The sequence below is a fragment of the Gavialis gangeticus genome, unplaced genomic scaffold (assembly GCF_001723915.1).
Source record: "Gavialis gangeticus isolate Ggan-Ray unplaced genomic scaffold, GavGan_comp1, whole genome shotgun sequence".
Classification (NCBI taxonomy): domain Eukaryota; kingdom Metazoa; phylum Chordata; order Crocodylia; family Gavialidae; genus Gavialis; species Gavialis gangeticus.
The window spans coordinates 33,923,003-33,933,525 of record NW_017729025.1 but is presented as its reverse complement, the minus strand read 5'-3'; positions in this window follow the sequence as shown (position 1 = coordinate 33,933,525).

Genomic DNA, 10,523 nt, shown 5'->3' with positions numbered 1-10,523 from the left:
CCAGTGCTGCCCCTAGGTCTGATCTAGACTCCCACGGGGCCCCATCTGTGCCCATAGTGTGGGGCTGATCCACTGGTTGGATCCAGCATAAAGGTCCCCTTCCCTTCCCACTCCCCACAAACCTCACGCACCCACACCCTGCCCCCCACAACCCCCATCAACACATACACACACCCCAACATACCCTGTGCCCGCTACATAGCTCCCACCACCAACCACACCCCCTGCACACACTATATAAGACTAAGACTTTATTTATGAGTTATTATACAATCACCTCTACATACACTATGCAAACACAAATCATGACAAAAATATTTTTTGTAATAAAATTAAAATATGTTACAGTAGGTATTTGACTTTTAGTGTATGATTTGTTTTTTTTCTGGTTCTAAGATGGAAGCCCCTGCCACGGAGGCAGGGGTTAGAAGGTGGGGCTTCTAGTCCCAATATGGCAACCAGGAGGCGGAGCAACTCTCAAGGTATGAGGCTACCCATGTGGCCCTTGGCAGCTCACTAAAACTCATTAAGTGGCCCTCCAGTCCAAATACTTTCCTGCCCCTAACCTAGTTGGACGCAACTCAACAACAGCTTAGAGTTGTAGGTCCCGGGTAGGTCCAAGTTGATGACAGAGTCAAGCTTGATCTTGCAAAGTCTAGATTAGTTGTTATTTCCTGCTAATGGGGGCAGCTACCATCTTTAACAACTCTGACACAGGTCTGCAATGCCTGGATCCCCAAATCAGAGGATGGGAGCCATGCATCCCCTGCTATGTAAGTACAGAAGGCGGAAGCCACATGCGATGGACACATGCACAACTTTAAGCAACACATCATTTTGCTGACTACAGGATTCCTCAGTGGCTTTAGAGTGTCAAGTGGTGTTCCATGTCACCTTACAAAAATCTCATCTAGGCTTTGAGGCATTTGAATTAATACCATGCGACGAAGATCGAAGTACATAGCAAGGCTAAGGGAAATAACTTACAGCCGCCATAAATCCCACTTTGGCCCACATCATACTAGATGCTAAAAATCAGTAATTTTGGTTCCAAATGGTTCTTTGAGGTTACAGTACAACACATGGTGGTCTGTCACATGTGCACTTCTGTCAGCTGCTCAGCAACCGTTTCATCACATCCCAGTGGCTGCCTCCTACCTGCAACTGCTTGCCCAGCTTCTGCTAGCTACATCCCCTGCATTAATATTTTAATGACTCGCCTTACCTAAATATTAGGCAGTAAATGTAGAAGAAGGACCTTATAAACACAGCAGCAAAATAATATTAAAAATATTAGACTGAAATTGGGAGATTCTGGCAGCAAACACAGACCTAATCCTATTCTGGACTCACCAATTAATCATACTGCCACTGGAGGACTTGTTTTAGTGGAAGCTGTTACATTCACGCAGCACAGTAACTGAAATTAGGAAGTCTGAGTAAGAAATAAAAATAGTTTGTTCCTTTTTAGTCATGCAAGCAAGAGAAAGAATTTCCCCGGCTGTACCCACAAGACTGTGTGGCCTGGTGACAGCAAGACAAAAAGAAATAAATGCACACGACACGATGCCACTGTTTAAAAGGTGAATAAGATTTAAATAGCGGTAATCCCTAAGAAACAATCTAGCATTCAGGTCACCAACTACCAAGGTTGTTAACTCCTGTGGGGATTAATATTTAAAATGATTATGTCTGACAGATATTTGCTGAACAGGCACTAGCCTGTAATGCTCTGCACTAAAACAGCAATAAACAAAAGTGAATTTATGTACAAATTAGAGTTGAGGTTTCAGAGATTGGACATAAACGTAACCTACTTGCCTCCTTCTCTTAGAAGTTCTCTCTCTCTTTCACTCAGTTTCCTGGCAGGGCATTTTCTCCCCTGTACTGACGGGTAAAGGTTCTGACTGCTACAATATTTTGGAGCATTTTTACATGTGCTCTGGGAGGCGCTTTAATTAGCAAGTGCTTTTAATTAAAATCATCTGAGCATCATGTGTGTCAGAGTTCCCCATGCTGAAAAATGGTGGCGAGGTGGAAAATGCCCCACCACCATTTTTAAATGCAGGGACACTAATACATATGAGGCCAGAGTCTGCTGAAGCATGTTATTTCCATGAATTGAGTCTGCTCCAAGGTGCTGAATTTCCAGCACATCGGAGCTGCTCCCTGCACGTGTACAGGAGCCCTTGGATTCTGCTCTGTTACAACTGTGACACCTAAGAAACAGAGGGAAGAATTTAGCCAGTTTCTTGTCAACACAAAAACTTCTGGTGTTTTGCCAGGAACCCCACATGGAGTCCACATGTTACGCATGTGGACTCCATGTGGGAGATCCATGGAAAAATGAAGCTACAGGCTAAGAACCCTTTCATTTGCATGATCATCTACCTAGTTTGTTGATTCAGGTCTCAGTCACACCAATATGAATCCAGAACAAGTCCAATAAGTCTACAGAGTTGCCCTGGATTTGCACCAGTGCAATGAAAGCAGCACCTGGCCTAGGGCATCTTAACTTCAATTATACTAGACAGGATATCTGGGGTTCTGGTACATGCATATAGGAAATGATTCTGGGATAGATGAAGCAAATGGGATGATGGAGAAAAGGAAAAAAAATGAGGTCTGATTCTCCTCTGAAGCTATATTTATACTGTCATGGGTCCACAGGCAGAAACACACTAGAGGATGCTCTGGCGTCCCCTGAAGGTAGGTTGGGGGCAGGAGAGGATTGTGTGAAATATTCTGGAGGCAGTGACCCATAGTGGGCAGCTAGAGAGGGGGCTCCCTATGAGAGGGGAAGGGAGGTCCCTGGTTGAGGAAGCCAGCTGTGACCGAGGAGGAGTTTGACCCCGGGAGATCACAGGAATTGTTATGAGGGCTAGGTTGTAGTCTGAACGTAGGGCACAGCTGTCAGTTTTGTTTTACCATGCTTTGTTGCCAAAGCACTTAGTCATTTTTTCTTTTTTACACCATTTGTTCTTCCATGTAATAAACCCTTCTGTTTTTCTGTTATTTTACTGAAGTACCAATGGTAACCCATGGTTTCTGTCAAACTGATAACCTGGGCATCCCTGTTCAGCAAATAATCTTACACAAATCTCTGGAAGCACCCCATCACCTCAAAGTTTTATCACATATACCAAGGTATATGTATGTCATCTGATTTCAGTGACGATGCTCCACCTACTTGAATGGAGAATCTGGTTCAGTACATGTAAAAGACAGGTCTGGTGAAGAAGACAAAAGCAGCAAAGAAGACATACTGAATCAAAACCCACCCAGCAGACAGATGGAACAGAAACCAAGTACCAGCCTAGCTCCAAAGAGGCTTTCCACAAGGGTAGCATAACTAGGGGTAAGCGACCAGACTAGCCCTAAGTGTTGACCTAGAGGGGGTGCCCCAGGTCCCCTCCTCTCTCTCATGCCATATCCCTGTCCTCCTGCTCCATGCCCTTTCGCTGCTTCCCCACCCCCTGGTCCATGTACTCTCTCTCGCTGCCAAATCTGTATCTTGAAGCAGTTGATGTGGACAAGTAGCAAGCGTAAGCACAGCAGTCACCTTTGGTCATGGCAGCCCTCCCTGCTCTCTCTTTCTCGCTCCCTTACTGTATCCACTTCTTTTCTCATCACTGAATTTGCTGCTTGTGGCACTCTGTGACAACAGGAACTGGTGGTGATGGCAACAGGGGGGCAGAGGGAGGAGCAGTTGCAGTAAGTGGACATAAAAATGAGAGAGCAGGCCTCAGCATGGAGCTGGCAAGGCTGGAGCAGCAGCTCGGGTGCTGCAGGGAAACAGTTCAAGGGCAGAGAAGCAGGTCAGAAAAGCGGGGTGCTGGCCCAGGGCACTAACCATAGTAATTATGCCTGTGTCACTGCGATTACTAACTAAGGAATAGGACAAAAATTAAGCTACAGACTAAGGACCAAATTCTGCTCTCAGCAACAGCTGTGTGAGCACAGGGTAGTCAACTGAGGGTGCAAGTCAGAGCACACTTTGGTTAGGAACAGGCAACGCTGAAAGAAAGAAACATATTTTAAGTTAACAGTTATGTTCTTCCCAGGAACTGGTATTTGCTATACTTTTTAATATTTGGGCTAAGTTTATACTCCTAAGAAGGAAATAAATTTGAGTAGCTATGTTAACTTTTGGATAGGCATCTGGCTGGGGTCATCTGACCCCAGCACTCTTTCCTGCCTAGGCAGGGGGTCGGACTCGACGATCTGTTGAGGCCCCTTCCGACCCTAGCATCTACGAATCTATGAAACTGAAGATGCTGACTGCACAATACCCTGATACTACTGTGCAGTAGTAATGCATGGCAAAAACCATGCTGAGACACTGCTGCATAGTAGTATTACAAGGCTTATACAAGTACTAAATAAATGCTCAGTAACCACTGTTCAATATCATCTCATGTAGACGTGCCCCATGATAACAAGGGCCTGTGTCTCGATGACTAACCTAGAAGGTTTGTGGGGCGAGGTACACACTGAGGACATTTAAAATGGACCCAAGTCCCAGGAAAAAAGCAAACTAATCAGCAGAAATATGCCATAACACTTTCAGTAAGTTAGTACTGAAATATGTATTTAAAAATAAATCTCAAATATTCTGAGAAAAATTCCCTGGTTCCAAACGTTATTGATATTTCATCTGACTTCTCAGCTGTTAGAAGTTCATTTCCCTCTGGCTTGACGGAATCTGTTTGCAGGTTCAGTTTAAACATAAGCCTAAGCAGCACTTCTTCCCCGTGAACTCTCACAAACCAATCAATGCTTCAATCCTTTGTGAAAGGCAACAAAAATGGTAACCCCCTCTATTCAAATGTGGGTTCAATTACACCTGGAAGTAAAACCAGTTAGGTGGTTAGCCAGCAGTTCACACAATACAAAGAAAACACATTTCCTTAAATATGGAAGCAAGTGAAGTTACTTAAAGTATGGCTTTAGCTTGCTGATTAATCTACTGCACTTAAGACAATGCCCTTGGCAGACTGGCTTAATAGTGCTAAAATAATCTGTAACACTTCACTGCTATGTGGGAGGTCTCATTTTCCAGTAGCCCAGTCACTGGACTACTGGAAAATGAGACCTCTTCTTATTCAAAGCAATGCCTCTAGTTGCTTAGGGGACTAAGTTAACAGATTCCAAAAGTAAATCAGGCCATACATTCGTTTTCACAAAACAGGTCTGATACGTCAGGGCCACCTGGGCATAGGGCGGTAAGTATGTTAAGGTGTCCTCAGAGCTGACACAGAATGAGAAAACCTCTTGAGGGAGACAACAAACTAACTTTCAGACAAGGGCTACACTGTGCAAGGTGCTGTACAACCTTGGAATAAAAAACAGACTAGTTTTACTTTCAGGTGTAACTCAAAAGAGTTTATATTAGAGGAGTCAAATTCATCTGGCCCTGAAAACTGGATGAGTGGCATGGAGCTGGCTGGCAGACTAGACTGAACCACAGATCAGCCCCATATTCCAGATCCAGCTTGTGTCCTGAGCAGCTGGAGTGGGCACTGTGTGCAACACACTTCTGCTCTGGCTGCTCTAGGGCTGTGCTGCATGCAGTAGCTGCTCTGGAGCTATGCTGTACAGCCCTGGAGCAGATGCAATGTACAGCATGGCCCCAGCGCAGTGGAAAGGCATGCAGCCACTCCACCAATCCAAGATGCAAGCTGGAGCGGCTGCCAAGTGTGATACATGGGGCCATCTGGTGTGACCCATATGTTGTCTGTGGATCAACTCAGAGACCCACAGCACAGCAGCAACCTAACCTTTAAGTTTCTGTAGGCATGATGGCAAAGGGGAGTTTTGACAATGGATAAGAATGAGGACAATGAGATATCTTTGTGTATGCTTCTGGGTAGCTCCTCCCAAGTGTATGCATGCGGGAGGGGGAAGCATGAGAGAAAGTAGAAAGGGACTTGTTTGAAAACTCTAACAAGGAACAATAGAAGCTGGCAGCACCTGGAAGCTGGGGCACCCACAGGTAGCAGCAAACATGAACAAGAGATGATAGAAAGGGTGGATATAGGTTTATATACAGCTGAGTTAGGAGGGATATTCTGGCTCTATGGTAAAAAGAAAATCATATTTATAGAAAAAAATCAATCTTTCTGAATCAGAATAAGATGGAAATGCAAGATTTTCACAGGATTTTCAACAAAATGGGCATTAAATAATCCATTTTGGAAAAAAAAAAAGCAGAATTACAAGAAAGAAACCACCTGTGGGGATGGCCTTAGCTACCATACTAGGGAGTATTCTCAGGGATGCACAATTTTTCCTATTGAAGCTGTTCTACTTTCCACAAACATGCACTAAAGTAGGGACTGGAATTCAGGTGGCTACTTTCCACATGAATATCCTACCTACCTGGCTAGAGAGTCCCTTTCTCTCTCCCGAATGCTGAATATTTAAGCATTTTATACATGGCAAAACTGCTCCAACAGGAGGAAATGAGAGTATGGTACCCCAGAATACCTCAAAGTCTGGTGGTTAGGACACACTTCTGGGAAGTAGAAGACAAATTCAAATCTACTCTCTGCCTACTTTACAGTAGCAATGAAAACCCAGGTCCCTTACATCCCAGGACCACAACCCCTTGGCTACTGGATAAAAAGGGAGGTTTCACCACATTTAGAAACCTAGACCTTCACTTGCTTTGCTTTTTTTAAAAAAAAACAAGTGCTCCAAGTCAAAATGTTTGTTTCAGGTTGAAGGAAACATTTTGTTTAATATGAAGTGAAATATCAGAATGTTCAGTTTTTGATTTGGTGAGAAAACCAAAATATTTCAAATGTAATGTGATCTGAACTAAATGTACTACTACTGTTACTTGATTCAGCTGTTCAACTGAAAAGTTAGTGCCCTGCATCTCAGGTAACAGGCAATAAAACCTCAAAAAACTGCACTGATAGCAGCATGCTAAGCATGGTATAAATGTGAAAGAATCTGCCTGCTAATGGTGGATGGGGGAAGCAATATGACTTTCAGCTACTAATTATTGTGGCCTAAAAATCTCAGTTAGGGATCAGGGCACTGTACAAACCAGAACCAGAGACAGCCCTTCCTCAAAAAGCTCACAATCTAGGAGTTTCACAAACACTTCAGGCAAGGGTACTTCTATAATGACACCAGGGAGAAAACCTGTCACGGTTTTTGGAAGTTGGATCACTGAATCCTCCTCCACAGTCCTACTGATTGTACACATACTTTGGCTAGTTCATCATTTGCTAAAGCATAATAACCATATCTACCTAAGTAAAAGACAAGGTCCCTCCGAGCCTACCATTTAACACCGAGAAGAAAAGCCTCATTTTGGATCTGAGTACTGATACAGGACAGGTATTGGCTGATATTGCCCAGAGCCAGAGCAGCAGCCTGCCCCAGGCTAGGGCTGGGGCTGGAGTTGCTGCCAGTATTTCTGCCTGGAGTCAGCAGCCACAAAGTCAGCACCAGCTACAGCGGGTCTGGATCTGGGGCCAATGGTGCGGGTCAGGAATCAGGGAACAGTCTGGGTCGAGATCAGAGCTGCCATTGCTGCCTCGCCAGGACAGGACTGAAGCAAGAGCTGCTGCTGATGCCTGGACAAGGCTCAGGTCAAAGCCACTGTACACTCCATGCCCCTGGACTGAGCAGGCACCAAAGCACAGGATAAGTGGTGGCAGGGAGGGCAGCTGGTAAGGATAGCAAGTGGAGGGAAGGGCAGGTGGCAGGGGAACAGATGGGGCGTGGATGAAGGGAAACAGGCACCAGGGAGGGCAAGTGGTGAGAAAGGCAGGTGGGAGGAGACAAGGGGTAGGGATCAGGATCCCCCCCCACTTATCCCCTTCCATTGCTTTCCTCACCAAAGCCATGGAGGGGTTGGATTTAAGATAATCCTCCAGTAATTAGATTCTATACTGTACATAGAAAATTATTAAATTGAAAGTTGTCTTGGATTTGGATAAATACAATAGATGTTAGAATAATTTGTGCAGACATACGCATCAAAATGAAATTTGCTCCTGATGTTTGGCTTAAAACGTTACTGATTAATGTCACCACTAGCACTGGTCAAGCCAGCTGATGTTTGCAAATCTCTGGATAATCTTCAGATTTTCTTGGCTCAACAGAATGGATGATCAACTGTTCCATTTTCCAGAATTACTGTGTATTTTGGCGATGAGTGATTGTAAGAGTACAAAGCAAAAATCTTAATTTATTATTTTACTTATCATGTCATTCTTATATAGGGAGAACTCACATTTTTGTAAAAAGAAATTGTGCCTTCATATGGCATGCAATATACATCTCACAAAAAAGGCTAACCACTGATAATCAGCCTTATAATTAGTCACAATTGCTAATCCCTTTGCAGTGATGTAGTATGGTCCAGATCACAAACATCTCATGATGAGGAAGCATCTATTTTCTATGCATCTGTACAATGCTTACCACAACTGGGGCATTTCTCAGATTTGCACTTACTTGATGCTAAAACAATTTCTTCTTTTTTGGAGAAAGTTTGATCTTGGTCACACTGCCTTCGGACTTCAAAGCTTTCAAAGAGCAAATTTTCATGTTTCACTAGCCAGCCTGGAAAAGATGAGCAGACCGTCTGTGAAATATCATGTGGCTGCCTGAGCCAGAGGTTCAGTCCTTGTCAGAATGACTAGAAAGGACTGATTGCTAAACTCCCCCAACATTTAGAAGCAACCAGAAGTTGCTCAACCTGGTAGTACTGATACACTTACAAAAGATTTTGTATGTTCTGGTTGATGGCTTGATGGGATCAAAGGGAAAGATTCACTGAAAGCGAGCTTTCTTCAAGACTGCAAATAAACAAGGTATTCAATTACCTGGGAGGATCTGGAGTTACCCACCAGAACCAAATACTTTGTTTGATATAGAAAAGATAATATTGCAATGTGCTGGCTTGAAATGTAGTCTCGTCTGTACTTAGTATTTTATGTTGTGAACTATAAGGAAGTGAAGTATATAAAACACCTGATTTGTGTAAGAATCTTTGGAATGCATGTATTCCTGCATTAATCCCCATGGCCAGCAGTCTGACAGTGATTAAGCCTACTCTGGTAGCATATTCATGACTCTTGGTTGTTCATTCGAACTTACCAACAAAAGTACCATGAGGAAATGGACACACCTACTGGAGGTCCACAGGCCTATAATCTGATTATACACTGTAAAGTCATGGCCCCAAGATAATAGGAGTTTTGCCACTGACTTCTATAAGACCAGGGTCTTACGCATCATTTCTACTAATTTACAAGACCACAATAATACTTTTCCTTGGATTTTCTCATTCTTAAGTGCAAATCTAAATGAAGATTAAAACTGCTAGATGTTTACAGTCCATATCCTTTGTGTTTGCCAGTTAAACTATAAAACATTCATACTGACTTACATAAGAAAGAGCATCTACAACATTTACCAAGCCTTCTAATCATCTATCAGCCCTATAACCACCACCACCTTCCTTCAGGTTGATGTGCAGCCATGGGGTGAGACTTTTTGCATTCAGGAAAGTCAGTCCTTGAGTTGAAAGAAAATTGATTCCTCTGAGATGGTACTGAACTAACAGCCTAAGAGACTGCTTTTTTATTGTTTATCAACAAACTCTCTGGCATAGGCACATTTCACCACACTGCTCTGTCACTACAGTGACTTGGAAGGACAACAGGGTACATTAACCTACATGTGCATTCTGTCCTTCCCTCCTCTGTCAATATTTCCAATATACCGCTGACTGTAAGGAACGGGCAGTCCATTAGGAACTGGAAATCAGCCCCTTTCACAGAAGCCACCACACAATCATTAGATGATAAGGGCTTCGCATCACTGCTGACACAATATGCATTCTGGTCAATTATGCACATGAGAAAGGCTTCAAATCCCATTCTTGCTAATCTCCAGGCCCACTCTATCCCCCGACTGCCTAATAGTGATGTCTTTGAGTAGTCATGCAAAGTCTTTTCTTATAGGTACGGCCTTTATACAATGAACAATAGTATAAGATTTTTCCTCAGTCTGAGATAGGGATACATACTTTCCTTCCATAAATGCTTCACTGTAACAGAAGAATGCATAGATCTCTGATTCTTTATATTAGGCATCACAGAAATGAAACACAGATAGAAGATACACAATTTAAGAACAAGATCCTAACTAGAAACAGTGGCCTAGAAAAATTAGGGGCAGATTTTTCAAAAGGGAGATCTCACTTTATATGCCAAACATAAGGCACATAAAATCATTGGTCACGTCTTAAAATGTAGGCTATAATGTTTTGTTCAAGATCACACAAGTCTGTGATTTACCTGGAAACAGAAACTAGAACCCAGTCCATATTTCCATTTTTAACAATAGCTCATTTATAAATTGAGAATTGTAAATAGGGGAGCAATTCTTAGAATTATACCTGAATAAACTAGTAGAGAATTAATATTTATTTAGTAAATAAAAGCATTTTCAATGAGCTTTCAAGAAGCCTCCAGCTCTGCCAAATTAACTTG